The sequence below is a fragment of the Lactuca saligna genome, chromosome 5 (assembly GCF_052625555.1).
Source record: "Lactuca saligna cultivar CGN05327 chromosome 5, ASM5262555v1, whole genome shotgun sequence".
Lineage (NCBI taxonomy): Eukaryota > Viridiplantae > Streptophyta > Magnoliopsida > Asterales > Asteraceae > Lactuca > Lactuca saligna.
Window position 1 is genome coordinate 291,562,817 of NC_136421.1, and position 16,677 is coordinate 291,579,493.

Below are 16,677 nucleotides of genomic sequence, written 5' to 3' on the forward strand. Positions count from 1 at the left end.
GCGATCATGTCTAATGCTTCCAATGAAATATAATTCCACAATAGTTCGAACATTTTCATGTTTACCCGATGGTTGATGCGACCTTTGTTATATGTAACGCCCGCAGATCCGGGCTAGTCAATTTAGAGACAATAGGGGTCGAAAATGACTTTTCGACAAAAGATTATTTAGAATAAATAATCTTAACCAAATTGTAGAATATGTCACAAGGTTTCCGTACATATAAAGAACGCCGAAATCCGAGTTATAACGAAGAAGTTATGGCCCGTCGAAGTTTTACGGCAAAACCGGCACGACACCGGGAAGCGTAAATAGTGAATTTACGATAGAGCGAGATTTATCCTTAGCAATCTAAACAAAAGTCGTAGAATATGTTAAACTAAGAGCGTCGATAAAAAGAACACCCAAATCTGACTTCGTATGAGGAAGTTATGATTTTTCTAAGATTCGGCTTAGCAGTGCACGGCCCGAAACTCGAATTTTAGTTCGAACGGTTTTTGGCTTACGTGACCTAAATGAGAGTTCAATATCTCATTAATAGGAACTCAACGGTAAAAAGACAGACGAAAACGGAGTCGGTATGAAGGAGTTACGAATTCTTCGCGGTCATTTAACAGTCTAAACGCCTCGTACTGTTAAATTTAAGATCGGTCGAGAATTAGCCGATGGAGTCAAAATGAAAGTTGTAGATATTATTTTTACCTACGCGTGGATATAAAGAACGTCAAAAACGGAGGTCGTATGTGAAAGTTACGGATTTTAGAAGTCGGAAGTGTGTTGTGCGAAAATGGGTGATGTGGCACAATCTTGGCAATTGCTTTCTCCCCAAGTCTTGCCACTAGATGGTGACATGTGGCACCAAGTTCAGCCATTTTCACCCTATAAATACCACCTCTCCCACCCTCATTTTCTTCACACCTTTCCCATTCTTTCTTCTCTTTACTCTCTCTCTCTAGAACCTCTCTCTAGCCCCGAAATCCCCCGAAAAGCCTAGGGAACCTCCCTAGCACGAGGCGGAAGCCCCGGAGTGCTCGACGGCTCCGAGAAGAAGAGCTTTTCGGCTCGGAAACGCTGCTCCAAGCAAAGTCTGATTTTCTATAAAACCCGATGTAAGTGAGCTACGCCTACGCTATTTTTAATATAGTTTTTATTTAATTATATTAACGTTATTAAGAACATATAATAAATACTTGGGCTATTATTATGGGTTATATAAGTATTTTTTTTAACGCATATATAATAGTAATAATAGCTAGACTATTAATTAGTCTCGGCGAATAATAGACTAAAATCTATTGGTGATAATACTAGGTTTCGTCGAAGGAAATTATTTTAAAGTAAACGAAGCGTTGTCCGAGTACCGAGTCACCACCTTCTCAGGTGAGTGTATGGTCCCTTTCATCTTACACATAGATATGAAGTATTTATTATATAATTTACGTGTTGTGAGTGCATGGTCCCTTTCATCTTACACATAGATATGATGTATTTATTATATAATTTACGTGTTGTGAGTGCATGGTCCCTTTCATCTTACATATAGATATGAAGTATTTATTATATAATTTACGTGTTGTGAGTGCATGGTCTCTTTCATCTTACACATAGATATGAAGTATTTTAATATAAATTACGTGTTATGTGTGCATATTGTCTGAATACTTGTTGTCTATGCTGGTGAAAGATTTTTATACATGTTTTAAATGATGTAAACTGTATAAAGTATTTTATATCTACAAAATATGTTGGGTAAAACATGGGTAGATGAATGATGATGGATAAAAGCTGAAATAGAGGAACATTACTAGTACAGACCTAGTGCCCTATAGGTATACATTGGCAGCAGTGGACCTAGTACCCTATAGATGAGCACTGGCAACTACGCCACAACCCGTAGATGATTTAGATCTACGGTAGACATCCTAGCAGCTGCGCTCTAAGGATAGTATCGGCAGCTGCGCCTAATAGGGAGCCTTATGACCATGACAGTAGTGTTTAAAGGTCAATACTGGCAGAAGCGCCACATAGAAAATGTCCTAATTCTGGCGGCTGAGCCTAAGTGACAATATTAGCAGCTGCGCTTGACCAATGTGTCATTGACAACAATGGACTTCATGTGGTTTCCTTAGGATGATCCTTAGGAATGAATGAATGAGAAATAGCTGATTCTTAGGGTAGATCCTTAAGAATAAAGAAGATAATGGGGATGGGTAATTGGGTTGATTGTTTGATTGTTTAAACATAATAATTATATTATTGTGGGTTGAAAACCCTATGTACTCACCAGGTTTCCCAACCTGACCCACTCAGTTTATTTATATCACAGGTGTTGATATGAAGTGACATTACACTGAGAGATTTAAAGAGATGTGGATCACTAGTGTAAATAATTGTAAGTTCTGTTTATGCTTATGTTTCTGTATTAACGATGACGTCCCAAACGTTTTAAAATGAAATAAATACGTTTCTTCGAAAATGTTTTAATAACGTATTTACCATGTTTTTCTGGGAACAAATTCCGAAACATTTTTATAAAATGAAGTACTCTGATTTTTATAAAGCATAAACAAAATCGGTCTTTTCTGGCCGTGAAAATGGGGATGTCACACTTTTCCCACACCATAGGATTGATGATCTCTTCGACCAGTTATAGGGTGCATCTTGGTTCTCCAAGATTGATCTGAGGTCGGTCACCACTAGATGAGAATCAAGGAGGAGGATGTGGAGAATACAAAGTTACAAACTCATTATGGTCATTAAAAGTTCGTGGTGATGCCTTTTAGTCTCACTAACGTATCGATAGCGTTCATGGATTTGATGAACCGGGTATGCAAGCCAATGCTTGACCGGTCAGTTATTGTTTTCATCGATGATAGTCTGGTCTACTCCAAGACCAGGGAGCAACATGAGAAACACCTTAAAGAGTTACTTGGGGTTTTGAGATAGGATAGGCTATATGCCAAGTTCTCCAAGTGCGAGTTATAGTTACGAGATGTCGAGTTTGTGTGACACCTCGTCAATCAGAATGAGATTCTGGTCGATCCAGCCAAGGTTGAGGTAGTGATGCAGTGGGAGATTCTGAAATCCCTATTTGAGATTCGAAGTTTTTTGTGATTGGCAGGTTACTATATGAGATTTGTTAGGATTTCTCCAAGATTGTTGTTCATCTGACCCACTTGACGAAGAAGGGTGAGGTTTTCCATTGGGGGACCGAGTAACTCTCTGCGTTAGACTTTGAGGAGGAAGTTATGTGAGGTCCTTGTATTGACCCTTCTTGAGTGTGTTGAGGATTTTGTGGTATTTTTTGATGTTTCGATCATAGGTTTAGGGGCGGTCCTCATGTAGAGACGTAGAGTCATTACTTATGTATCCAGACAGTTGAATCCTCATGAGGCTATGCATCTGATGCATGGTTTGGAGTTGGGGGATGTGGTTTCTACCCTCAATATTTAGCGACACTATCTCTATAGGGTCCAATGTACAATCTACATGGATCACAAGATGTGACAACTGGCAAAGTTTGGGTCAAGCAAGGTCTAAAAGGTATCTATGCATAAGTAAAACCATATCGTAACTTTGTTGCAATAAATACTTTGAAAACCATGTTCGTAATGAACCTTTGAAAGTCAACAAGTTAGAACAAAAATCATGAACAAAACCTTGCTTAAGATATTTAGGCCTAGGGCCCTAACAATCTAGTGATTTTGGTTTGCACTAGGACCAAAGTCACAAGTGATCTCGGTTGGAACATAGACCGAAATCACATGTGATTTCGGTTGATGCATAGGCTGAAATCACATATGATTTTGGTGATACTACGGGGATTTCGGTGGGAAGAAGAACGGAAAAAGATTTGACTTCGTGATAAGATATTTCATCTTTTCCAACACAAATCTTCACCCAGCATATATCAATGCATTTATCCAACAAATAACAAGGCAAACATCATTTAATTCCTTCCCTCTTTAACTACAGCAGAAAACACCCACAAAGCCCACCATTTCCATTTTCTCTAATTTTACTCCATATTCTCTCAAAGAACAAGTTCAAGCTCTTTCTAGATAAATTTTTCCAAGTGGTTCTTGACAATTTGGTAAGCATTTTCTTCATAATCTAGTGTTCCTACACACTTTCATGGTAATTTCATCCCATTTACACACATTGTTATGTGTTAAAATCCATAGGATAATACCACCTTCAAGATTTCTTCAACCTCCTTCAAGTATTCTAGGCTTGAAGACCTCCACAATCATCTCTTCACCCAACTACAACCACACTCAAGGTGATTTCATACCCCTACATTTTTGAGGTTTCATGTTTTTTTTTTTTTGGGGGGGGGGGGTGGGATACAAGTAAAATTTGGTTTTACACAATTACTTGCATTATTTCATCTATATGTTATGTATAAAACCTTAATTGATGGAAATATGGTTATGACTAGTTTTTAGACAATTATTTGTGATATATTGGTTTTGAGATGAAAAACTAACAAAAACAAAACATAAACTATGTTATACAGTCATAAGGAAAGTTATGATTTCAAAACTACAAGGATTTTGAGACTTTTTACCAACATTTTTTTTTCTAACAAAAAGGGTTATATTCTACTTATTTCACTATTTTGTGGGTTACAACCCAAAAAATATGATCTTTTGACATACATTTTGAAACTATACAAGATAATTACTATGTATGTATATAATTGATTATATAAATAGTCATAACAAACAAACATGATAAACTATAATTGGTATAGTTTGGGAGTTTTAAACACTACACTATCATTTCGGAAGAAACATATAATTATATAAAGGTATAATTATTTTTACACTATGTAACCACTATAGAAGAACAAAGCAATCATTTACAAGAAAAATGGGTTTTCAGTACACGTAAACCAGTTGATACAATTTTGTGAGACATTTGGTTTCACCGTACCTGCCAGAGTACACACTAAGTCCTGAATTATAACCAGAGTCTCTTGTAGGGAGAGTGTGACACTTGTGTATAGGTCTATACGGGATTGACAACCCCGTACATGAGCTATTAGCTACAGTTAGACTAGGCCAATCTAGGGTGACAAATGTCGTAACATTTCGATGCCTGAAGAACGTATTAGCAGGCCAACTAGTCATTAGCATGGTTATGATAACTCACATGAGGTATTTACAAAACATTTGGTATATGGGGTTAACATACATTCAAGTAGTTTTATATAAAGATAAAATTTCATAACACTGTTTTCCAGTACAACATTACTTACATTTTTAGTCTTGGGACTTTAGACTTACAATTCATTTCTAAAGAAAATATTGGATTTTTTTGGAAGCATACTCTATCATTTTTACAAAAGAAAAAGCTACCGGTTTCTCATACAAAAATGTTTATGAACTTACCAACTTAATTGTTGACACTTTTCAAAATCACTTGTATTCTCAGGGAATTAGTAAACAGGTAATCAAATAGTTTTTGGAGGATGGGGCGTCGTCGCATCACATTATATATTTTTGTTACACATATTTGATATCAAGTAAAAAATGTTTGAGTACAATGTAAAATTTTAAATTATCAATATGATGGGTGTATGGCTTTGATCATTTATATTCAATTGTTATGGTACTATACAATGACATCATCCGCCCCCGGACATTTCCGCCGTTTCGGTTCGGGGGCGTGACACAAGAGTTTGAGATACCTCATGGATCAGCATTTGAGACAACATAGGTAGCTTAACGTGGTCAAGGATTATATCACATATGCAAGGTCAATGTGGTCGTCGACACTTTGAGCTAGAAGGTGGCTAGTAATCCTTCTAGAGAGCACTGTTTTAGGATAACCATCTACTCTCTACTACTAGATTTAATTGGGGGGGGGGGGGGGGTGGGGGGCTCAGGCCGAGAGGGTCAAGAGGGAAAATGGAATAAAGGGAGGATCAGAGGGGAAATTCACAGATTTGTTACTGATATTCACAGTCTTTCAACTCGATGCAGTCGGGTTTGGGCCCCATATTCTAGAGGAGTTTGGTAGGTAGTATTGGAGGAGGCCTATAAGTCTAAATTCTCGATCCACCATGGAGCCACCAAGATGTATCGAGATTTGACGTTGAGTTAATGGTGGCCATACATGAAGAAGGAGACTGCATGGTATGTGGAGAGATGCTTGACCTATCGGATGGTCAAGGTTGAGCACCAGTGTAGCACCTGAGTCGCCAGGTTTTAAATTAATCTATTATCCTATTTAAATAAGCTAAAGGTGGTGAAGGTTCTGTGAGTATGCTTGGCGCACATTAGATACGTACGTCATACTCCTCGCATGCGCATCATCAGGGTGATCCTGGCGTACGCTGAGCGTACTCAAGCCAGGGGCAAATCCTAAATTTTAGGGTTTGAACCCTATTTAAGATCCTTAAGTTCTTCAAGTGCATCACCATTTCAGCCTCCATTTCCTTTTAGTGCTAATATCGAAACCCAAACCATCTTGAGTGCATTTTTGAGATTAAATTGAGTGTTTAGGTGTTCTTTGGTGGTTTTAAAGAAGAAGGAAGTTTGAGAAGAAGCTAAGGAGAAGAAGAAGCTTGTAGATCCAAAGTTTGTGCATAATTTCTATCATAATCAACATATAAAGTCTAAAACTTGTTCATTCTAAGCTTAAATCTAGACTTAGGGAAGATTTTAGCATCTTTTGGTCCCATAACTTGGTCTTCTGGAGTATAGGCTACTCTAGGACATTTGAGTTGTCCTTATGGACTCTTGGGAGTTCATGGATTCATAAAAATCATATCTTGGAGGTTAAGATTCAATCATGCATCTGTTAGTGACCACCTAAGAGAGTTAGAGGGCTTAATCCATGGTTTGAGTCCTATTAACGCATGTAAGTGCATAAAGTTTGCAACTTTATGGCTTAAGACACTATTATGAGCTTGGATCTAAGTTTTGGTTGTTAGGGCTTAATGAATTAAGTCATGGATGAAAGTTTGGGCTATTGGCCAGTATGTCGGGCATACTCTAGAGTACATTTTGTGTGTTGGGCCAATGACCCGATTCTGGATCGTCACCAGCGTACGATGGGCGTACGAGTCATGTATATCATGCGTACATAATCTGTGGACTTAGAAGATTTTTGGGCTCGAGTATTGTTGGGCTTTTGAATTAGTTAGGTTTGGGTCTGATGCCCACCGGTTGTAACAAGGAATTTGTGGGCTTTTGGTCATGTTGGGAACTCTAGGGCCATATTAAGCCTTAAATTACTTGTAGTTGAGCTTGGATGTCTTCTTGGACTTCTACGGATTTGGGCCTTGGTGGGGGGAAGGCCAAATTAGGCAAGGGTGAACAAACCTTTTTTGCCTTAAAGTCAAGAATGAGGGTTTGGACTTTCGGGTTAGAATATTGGCCGAATTTCTAATTTGGGTTTTACACTTGTTCCTTGGGGAGAGGATTTCGCATGTCATCCGTTGAGTGTGATTTGTACCTTTAGTCTGAGGTGAGTTTCCTTCACTGTATCCATGGGTCGAAGGCATCAATGCCCGCCCACAAGTTTATGTTGTAGTATGATGGTTGACTTCGTGACAACTGTCAGTTATGTATGTGTTTGCCTGATGACTCTGTGATTATTTGTCATGATATTATATGGTAGTGGTAGGGGTGAAATAGACCGAAGGGGATTGCAAGCACCGAGATATGCTTGATAGTATCCGGTTGAAATATACCGAAGGGGATTGCAAGCACCTAGATATGCTTGATAGTATCCAGTTGAAATAGAATGAAGGGGAGTGCAAGCATCCAAATATGCTTGGCTGTTGTGACATCCCCAAAATCACGGCCAGAAAAGACCGATTTTTGTTTATGCTTTATAAAAATCAGAGTTCTTCTTTTAATAAAAATGTTGCGGAATTTGTTCCCAGAAAAACACGATAAATACGTTATTAAAACATTTTCGAAGAAACATATTTTATTCATTTCAAAATATTTGGGATGTCATCGTTAATACATAAACATAAGCATAAACAAAACTTACATTTATTTACACTAGTGATCTACATCTCTATAAATCTCTCAGTGTAATGTGACTTCATATCAACACCTGTGATGTAAATAAACTGAGTGGGTCGGGTTGGGAAACCTGGTGAGTACATAGGGATTTCAATCCCACAATGTTATACCATATATATAGTTTAAAACTCTCAAAATATACAATTTCACCATATATATAAACAACTTGTATCCCACCCCGTCGATCCTCACAACGAGACTATCCATACTCTCGGACTTAAGATTAGTCGTTTTACCTACTCCATACTCTCGGATCAGAAATGAACGAATTTACCAAATCCATACTCTCGGACTAGGGACGAATGACTAATCCATACTCTCGGATTAATGATGAATGATTATGCCTAAATCCATACTCTCGGACTAGGGATGATGACTAATCCATACTCTCGGATTAATGATGAATGATTATGCCTAATCCATACTCTCGGACTAGGGACAATGACTAATCCCTACTCTCGGATTAATGATGAATGATTATGCCTAATCCATACTCTCGGACTAGGAACAATGACTATGTCTAATCCATACTCCCGGATAAATGACATATACTAAATTCTATTCTCTGAGTATAACTCACTTGTACTCGTAAGAATATACTATCCAATATTCCTCATATTCAATTTAGGTCTACTCTTTATCCTAAATTATCAAATATAATCAGGTATGTTCTTTAACACGTATTTCAGGCAACATCAATTAACTCGCACATAAACATATAATTAATACTTCAATCAATACTTGTATTAAAATCATGTTCATGAAAGGGACTATGCACTCACTTGATAGGTGGTGACTCAGCACTCAGACAACACTTCGATACTCTCAAAACAACTTTCTTTCGATAAAACCTAGTACCAATACCACTAGGGTTTAGTCTAACGATAACCGCGACAATTTAATTAGTCTGACAATTATTATTATTATACAAGCGTTAATAACACTCAATATAACTCATAATAATAGCCTAAATAATTATTTTAAGGACCTAATAACATTCCTATAATTATTTGAAAGCTATATTAAAAATTACGTAAGCGTAGCACACTTACAGCGAATTTTATCGAAAACCGGAACTTAATTAGAGCAGCGTTTCGAAACCAAAAGGCTCTTTTTCTCGGGACTTCGGGAGCCTCGGGGCTTCCTTCGGGAGCTAGGGAGTTTACCTAGGGTTTAGGAGGGGTTTGGAACCCTACAGAGAGAAAGTAGTGAGAGAAAGAAGGTGGAAAGGTGTGAAAAATCCGAGAGGCTTCGCCTCCCTTATATAGGCCTCAGCCTCGGAGTACACTGGGCGTACCGAGGCCCTTACGCGGGGCGTAGCACTGGATAAGGCGGACAGGTGGTGCTCTTCGGGTGGGGCTACGTGTTCGCTTCTCGGACCACACAAGACCGAAGTACACTGGGCGTAGCTGGTTCCGGACGCTGGGCGTAATGCGAAGGTGACGTGTCATCATCGGAAGTGACTCCGTGTTCAGCAAGCGACGGTCAGGATTAAGCCACATCATCAGATTTGCAACAGACTTCGCAATTTCATGCTTCAACTTTAAAAATTCGTAACTTTCGCATACGAGCTCCGTTTTCAACGTTATTTATATCCACGCGAAGGTGGGAATGTACTCTACAACTTTCGTTTAGACTCTGTCGGCTAATTTTGACTCAATTTTAAATTCTATATTATTAACGGGTCGGGACAGGATTGGTCCATTAAATCCTCGTAACTTCTTCATCCGACATCCGTTTTCGCCCATCTTTTTCTTGTTACGCTACTCTTAACGAGATCTTCGATTCTCATTTAGGTCATTTCGGCTAAAAATCAATTGATCTAATATTCGAATTTCAGGCTGTACACTGCTAACTCGAAACTTCGAAAAATCATAACTTCTTCATATGAAGTCAGATTTGGGCGTTCTTTTTATGGATGTTCTTAGTTTAACATATTCTACGACTTTCGTTTAGATCGCTAAGGCTAAATCTCGCTCTATCGTAAATTCACTATTTACGCTTCCCGATATTGTGCCGGTTCCGTCGCGAAACTTCAACGGGTCATAACTTCTTCGTTATAACTCGGATTTCGGCGTTCTTTATATGTACAAAAACCTTAAGACATATTATACAACTCTGTTAAAATTATTTATTCTAATTAACCTTTTGTCAAAAAGTCGTTTTCGACGCTTATTGTCTCTAAATTGACTAGCCCAGATCTACGGGCTTTACAACTGTATAATTGTAAGGTATGAGGTATTTTGGGGAAGTTACTAAGCATTTTGCTTACAATTTTCAGTTTATGTTTCAGGTACTCCTAATCCGAAGGGGAAGTGCTCGGTCTGATCGCACCGCATCACCCTGTGATTTTTGTATTTCAAATTTTTGGGATTTTGTACTCTGAAATATGCTACCATGATACACTTTTGACTGGTTTGATATGAGTATCATATGTTTTACTGAACATAAAAACAAAAAATTTTATCTATATTTTTTTACGATGTTACAAGTTGGTATCACAGCCTTGGTTTGAGGGTATTCGAGCATACTCTCGGGTGTGCCTGGACTCAAATTGAGGGTTTGGTAAATTTTCCATAGAAAGAAACATTTTAAAAAGGATTTTAATGAAAGAAAAAGGGTGTTATGCGTGCAATCAGCTGAGCTCAAGTAAGTCTTCCCAAAATATTCGTACATGTTATATGTTTATGTTATGATATAAGAGTTGCATGGTAGATTAGGGGCTAAGGGTCTGCTCAAAGTTTCATGATAGAATGCTAGGAGAGATGCATTTGTGTGCATATTTGTTTGAAGCTTATAGATTTGTATGCTAGTATCAAATCAATTACTTTTTAGGATGGCATGTATAGGGTATGTTTTAAGTTGAATTGCCTGATGCTCGGATGTTGCATGCTTTGTGCTTTAGGAAATTATAGAAGCTTTTGTTTTAGAAGGATAGGTTTAACTCTATTGCGCAACTCTTATTTGAGTCCAACCGTTGTAGTGTGCGACTTGTCATTCGAAGAATTATCTAGTACTAGTAGTATGTAGTTGTGTTCATGCAGTAGTTAGGTAATATTTTTGGAAGTTCCCTCTGCAACTGATAGCAGCGAGGGGTGAGGAAGGGAGTCTTTTGGAGTCCTTGAGAGTTGATTTGGTGTGTAGGATGCCTTATAGTTTGAGAAATGTACCATTTGGGAAGAGTGACTTGGAGGAGTCTGGGTAGTCCTTGAAGAGGGTATAAATAGGTGTGGAAGGTAGTATTGGGGCCGTACTATTGAAAGCACAAGATTTATACCCGAGACCAAGAAGATCGCGACGAATCTAGGGAACTCAAAAGTGTGAACCTTCTCGTGTGTTTGCTAGTTGTTTATGTGTTTATGTTTCGGTATGGTGGTGACACGTCATGGAGCAAGGGGTTCAGGATCTAGATCTACTTTGGGCACGAGCATTGAACCGATTGATGAGAGGATTTGTGAGTTCATTGATTCTGAGGTTACAAGATGCATCCTTGATGCGACCCTGGTGACGTTCGGGTTGATTAAGGAGGGTATCATCGAGTTGATGGAGGATCACCTTTGGGTCATTAGCGCCGATCTAGCCGCTCTCCTGTCTGGGGCCCGTAATCTCTCCTTCAAGGATATTAGGGGATGTGGGACACCATAAATCTTTCCGGTGAAGGACCCCATCGTAGTTAGCCATCGGATAGCTAACATTGAGTGTGATTAGATGACAAGCTTCTGCCCTGAGGGATCGAAGGTGAGGTTCACTGTAGGATTTTTTAGGGAGCGTGATAGAGATTGGTGGGAGGAGGTCGGATATGCTTTGGGAGCCCCACCCATTGAGGCCATGACCTGGCCAGTTTTTGTGACCCGGTTTCTAGTAGAGCTTACACCAACTATTGAGGTGCAACAGTTAGCTAATGAGTTTCTTGACATGAGGAAGATGACTGAGACTGTGGCAAAGATTACTACCAAGTTTAGGGATAGGGATTTTTTGGTACCCAAGTATGCGACTGATGAGGAAATAAGGAAGACCCAATACCATGATATGCTGAGATCTGACTTCAGGGAGTTCGTTAGTTTCTCTGCCTGTTTGACTTTTGATGACATGATATCCAGGGAGCGGGAGCAAGAGATTGATTTAGAGTACATAGGTAAGAGGAAAACAGAGAATGGGCAGATGATTAGGGATTTGGAGAATAAACCTAAGCGGTTTGACTCTAGGTCGAAGAGCCAGAAGGGACGGAGCCGATGTAGCAAATGCGGTAGGTCACATGATGGGGTTTGCAGAGTGGGTGGTTCGGGTTGCTACAAGTTCAACATGATGGGGCACTTTAGCAAGGATTGCATAGATATTATCACCACCACTCAGACATCGGATCTATTTTGCTTTCATTGCAATTACAGGGGCCACAAGAAGGCCAACTCCTAGTTTAGCATCAGGAGGACCAGTAATCGCACCTGATCCAGTAACCCTACGAATTACTGATGGTCGTCAGGGCAAGGTGGATGTGCCCGTTGTGAGGAATAGGGATTTTCAGTTGAATGTCGAGGAGGTGCGTGCTGCACTAGATGTGGTGGCGGGATTGTTCCTTGTGAAGGATATCTTTTCTTTGATATTATTTGATTCAAGGGCTAGCCGATCTTTCGTGTCTCTTGCGCTCAGCAAGATGTATAGTGGATCTCCTGGAGAGCTGGATCATCCATTAGAGGTTGAGATTGCAGATGATCAATCCGTCCGAGTATCAAGGGTTCATCAAGATTGTTTTCTAGAGATGTTCAGCGAGTAGTATCTGATCGACTTGGTTCCCATTCCAATGTGTGGGAACAAGGTTATAGTGGGGATGGATTGGCTAACCCTAACGGGGAAGTGATTGATTATGAGTGTTAGATGGTGCGTGTTCAGTCCCTAAGTGGGGGAGAGTTGCTGGTCCATGGAGAGGGCGCTCATCACGGGTCGATCCTATGCTCAACTGCTAGGGACAGGCGCTATCTTGATCAAGTTTATTTTGGTTTCGTCGCCTATATTATGGATACTCGAGAGAAGGGTAAGGCCATCAGTTTTTGATGTGTCCATTGTACAAGAGTACACGGATATGATTCCAGAGGATTTACTTGGAGTGCCTCCGGAGAGGTAGGCAAAGTTTCAGATTGACCTGGTTCCTGGTGCGGCTCCGATAGCCAAAGCACCATATCGGTTAGCTCCACTAGAGATGTAGGATTTGTCTACACAGCTGCAGGAGCTTTTAGATAAGGGGTTCGTCCGACCAAGTAGTTCGCCTTGGTGTGTTTCGATCCTGTTTATGAACAAGAACGATGGGTCGCATCGGATGTGTACTGACTATCGGGAGATGAATAAGCTAACAGTGAAGAACTGTTATCCACTCCCAAGGATTAATGATTCGCTTGACCAGCTTTAGGGTGCATCTTGGTTTTCCAAGATTGATCTTCGTTTGGGTTACCATCAGATGAGGGTCATAGAGGACGATGTGCAGAAGACGACCTTCCAGACTCGTTATGGTCATTACAAGTTTGTGATGATGACCTTCGGGCTCACCAATGCTCCAACCGTGTTCATGGACCTCATGAACCGCATGGGTCGACCGATGTTGGATTGGTCTTTGATTGTATTCATCAATGACATCTTGGTCTATTCCAAGACCTAGGAGCTGCATGAGGAGCACTTGAGGGAGGTGTTGTAGACCCTGAGGAAGGAGAGATTGTATGTGAAGTTCTCTAAGTGCGAGTTTTGTTTGCATGAGGTGCATTTTCTGGGGCACCTTGTCAACCAAAATGGTATTCTTGTCAATCCGGCCAAGGTCGAGGACATGATGAGGTGGGAGGTTCTGAGGTATCCATCTGAGATTTGAAGTTTCCTTGGGTTGGAAGGTTATTAGCAAAGATTCATTCAAAATTTCTCTAAGATAGTAGTTCCTCTGACTCGACTGACGAAAAAGACTGCCACTTTTATATGGGGGCCTAAGCAAAATGTAACGTTTGAGACCCTAAGACACAGATTGTGCGAGGCGCCGATTCTGACCCTACCGGAGGGTGTTGAGGATTATGTGGTTTATTGTAATGTTTTTATCATGTGATTAGGTACAGTTTTGATGCACATGGGTCACATTATTGCTTACACTTCTAGGCAGCTAAAGCCACATTAGGCGAAACACATGATTTGGAGCTAGGGGTTGTGGTTTTTGCCCTTAATATTTGTGACATTACCTCTATGGGGTCCGATGTACTATTTACGCATATCACAAGAGCCTATGGTACTTGATGAATCAGTTGAATATGAATATGAGGCAACGTTGGTGGTTGGATGTGGTGAAGGATTATGATTGTGAGATCATTTACCATCCGGGGAAGGCCAATGTGGTGGTCGATGATCTCAGCCACAAGACGGTCACATCTCCGATTAGGGATATATGTATAAGGATGATAATGATTACTCTACTCTTGGAGTAGATATGAGAGGCTCGGGTCGAGGTTATGAAGGAAGAGCACCACAAGAGTGATCGATAGTGGGTCAGGTGGCTTCCTTCGATTATGATAGTCGGGGTTTATTGACTATCCATCAGAGAGTGTGGGTTCTTTATTGGGGAGGTATGCATCAGGTTCTGATGGATGAGGCACACAAATTGAGATTCTCCATTCATCTCGGGTCAACGAAGATGTATAGAGATATTCGTCTTGATTATTGGTGGCCTTGTATGAAGCAAGATGTAGCTTGGTATGTGGAGAGATGCTTGACTTGCAGGAAAATCAAGGTTGAACATCAACGGCCTCATGGCAATATGAAACCATTAGACATTCCCGTTTAGAAATGGGAAGATATTACCATGGACTTCATTACGAAGTTTCCTTGGATAGTGCGCAAGTTGGATTCGATTTGGTTCATTGTGGCTTGATTGACAAAGAGCGCACACTTTATTTCGATTCAAGAGAGTAACTCTACGGAGAAGTTGGTTGGCATTTATGTCAGGGAGGTTGTGGTGTGACATTGGGTACCGGTTTTGGTGGTTCTAGACAGGGATGTTAGGTTTACTTCTAGGTTTTGGAAGAGTTTTCAAGAAGAGTTGGGTACTGGTCTGGATTTCAGCATGGCCTTTCACCTGTAGATGGATTGTCAGAGCGAGAAGTCCATCCATACATTTGAGGATATCTTGCGGGCGTGTGTTCTAGACTTCGGTGATAACTGGGATATGTATCTTCCATTAGCAGTATTTTCATATAACAATAGTTGCCACGCTAGCATTGATCGACCTCCTTTTAAGATGCACGACAGGAGGAAATGCAAGACCTCGATATGCTGGGGCGAGGTCGTTCAGTGAGTCAAGGGGAGTACCGAAGTGGTACTCAAGACTACCAAGTTGATTCAACAGGTTCAAAGTAGACCTCACACAACTTAGAGTCGACAGAAGAGCCACGCCAACAAGTATCGATCAGACCTAGAGTTTCTGGTTTGGGATATGATTCTCCTGAAAGTGTCGCCTTGGAAAGGTGTCATCCAATTCAGGAAGAGGGGAAAGCTGGGCCCCAGGTATATTAGTCCTTTTAGGGTTATATACTGGGTGGGTAGGGTATCATATTAGTTAGATCTTCCAGAGTAACTCATTCATATTTACAATACTTTTCATGTCTCTCAGCTATAGAAGTGTTTGGCTTATGATTCCGCAGTGGTTCCATTGGAGGATATTTAGGTGGACAACCGCCTGAACTACATTAAGAGGCTGGTAGATATCCTCGACAGGAAGACGAAAACCTTGAGGAACAAGGTTTTTGAGATGGTAAAGGTGCAGTGGCAACACAACAAGGGTTCATAATAGACATGAGAGCCGGATGAGGAGACGGGGGAGCATTACCCAGAGTTATTTACGGCAGCGGACTTCGAGGATGAAGTCGGATTCAAGTGAAGGAAAATTGTAGCACCCAAGTCGTCAGGTATGAAATTAATCTATTATCCTATTTAATTAAGCTAAAGGTGATGAAGGGGTTCGTGAGTATGTTGGTCGTACTCCTCGCATGTGTATCATCAGGGTGATCCCAGTGTACATTGAGCGTACTCAAGCCAGGGGAAAACCCTAATTTTTAGGGTTTGCACCCTTTTTAAGGTCCTTAAGTTCTTCAAGTGCATCGCCCTTTCAGCCTCCATTGCCTTTTTAGTGTTAATCTCGAAATCCTAACTATCTTGAGTGCATTTTTGAGCTTACATTGAGTGTTTGGGTGTTCTTTGGTGGTTTTCAAGAAGAAGGAAGTTCGAGAAGAAGCAAAGGAGAAGAAAAAACTTGTATATCTAGAGTTTATGCATCTTTTCTAGCCTATTAAAGGCATAAAGTCTAAAACTTGTTCATTCTAAGCTTAGAAGTGGATTTAGGGATGATTTTAGCATCTTTTGGTCCCATAACTTGGTCTTTTGGAGTATAGGCTACTCTAGGACATTTGAGTTATCCTTTTGACTGTTGGGAGTGCATGGACTCATTAAAGTTGTATCTTGGAGGTTAATACTCAATCATGCATGTGTTAGTGACCACCTAAGCGAGTTAGAGGGCTTAGTTCATGGTTTGAGTCCCATTAAGGCATGTAAGTGCATAAAGTTTGCAACTTTATGGCTTAAGACACTATTATGAGATTGGATCTAAGTTTTA